The following is a 1,142-nucleotide window of genomic DNA, read 5'->3' on the forward strand; positions in this document are numbered from 1 at the left end:
AATCATATCTTGAAGTAAGAGCAAGCCTCACAATTTTTCGACATCGGGATTTTTTTATTTAATTTTTTTGATTAAATAAATCCGAAAAATCAAAAAAAATCGAAAATAGGCAAAAATCGATAGGTGATGCTTGGAACACATCCAAGATGTATTGGAATGAATTTAGGAAACCAATTTGGGTGGTTTCAGTTGTCCAAAAGCACGAGACAAGTGTTCGCCCCCGTTCATGCACGTCGGGTGGCAACATTGGGGGGCCATGTTGTGAGTGTTGTATTGCAATCTTTTGAGGCAACAAGGAAGATTGCTTTTGTAAAGTTTGTGTGATCTACGGTGTTCTTCGTCGGACCTTTGTGTGCTTGACATGGTAGGCAAAGCACCACGGGTGTGTCGCGGCGTGCCTTGGGGCAAGCCATGGGCCAAGCCATGGGGAGCCATGGGGCTTACCACGGGGCTGTCAAGGCAAGCCATGGGGCTGCCATGGCAAGCCATGGGGCGTGCCGGCGGGGCTGTCAAGGCATGCCATGGGGCAAGCCACGGGGCTGTCAAGGCAAACCATGGGGCATGCGGAGTCAAGAGTTTGCCAAAGGCAAACCATCGAGTACCAAGGCATGGCGTGAGCACCGTGCTTAACCTGGCTACATTGCATGCCATGGAACGTCAAAGGAAAATAATGGAGGTGTCGAGGCATGGCAGGTAGACGCGATGCTACTCATTGTGCATGCCATGGGGCATGCCATGAACTCCACCGAGGGCAAACCATGGGGCTGTCAAGGCATGCCAGTGGGCAGATGCTAACCATTCCCTTTGTGCATGCCCGCGAGTTTGTGTGGAGCCATGAGAGGTGCCATGTAAATTTGTCAAGGCAAAGCCATGGGAACGTACATGAGAACAATCAAAGGCATGCCAATAAGAGTATCAAGTCAATTTTGTCAAGTCAGGCCATGGGGCTTGCCATGGGGCTGTGAAGGCAAGCCATGGGGCGTGCACGCGGGGCTGTCGAGGCAAACCATGGGGCTTGCCACGGGGCTGCCAAGGCATGCCATGGGGCTGTCAAGGCAAGCCATGGGGCGTGCGAGCGGGGCTGTCAAGGCAAGCCGTGGGGCATGCCACAGGGCTGTCAAGGCAAGCCATGGGGCTTGCCA

The sequence above is a fragment of the Juglans regia genome, unplaced genomic scaffold (assembly GCF_001411555.2).
Source record: "Juglans regia cultivar Chandler unplaced genomic scaffold, Walnut 2.0 Scaffold_591, whole genome shotgun sequence".
In the NCBI taxonomy this organism is placed as follows: Eukaryota; Viridiplantae; Streptophyta; class Magnoliopsida; order Fagales; family Juglandaceae; genus Juglans; species Juglans regia.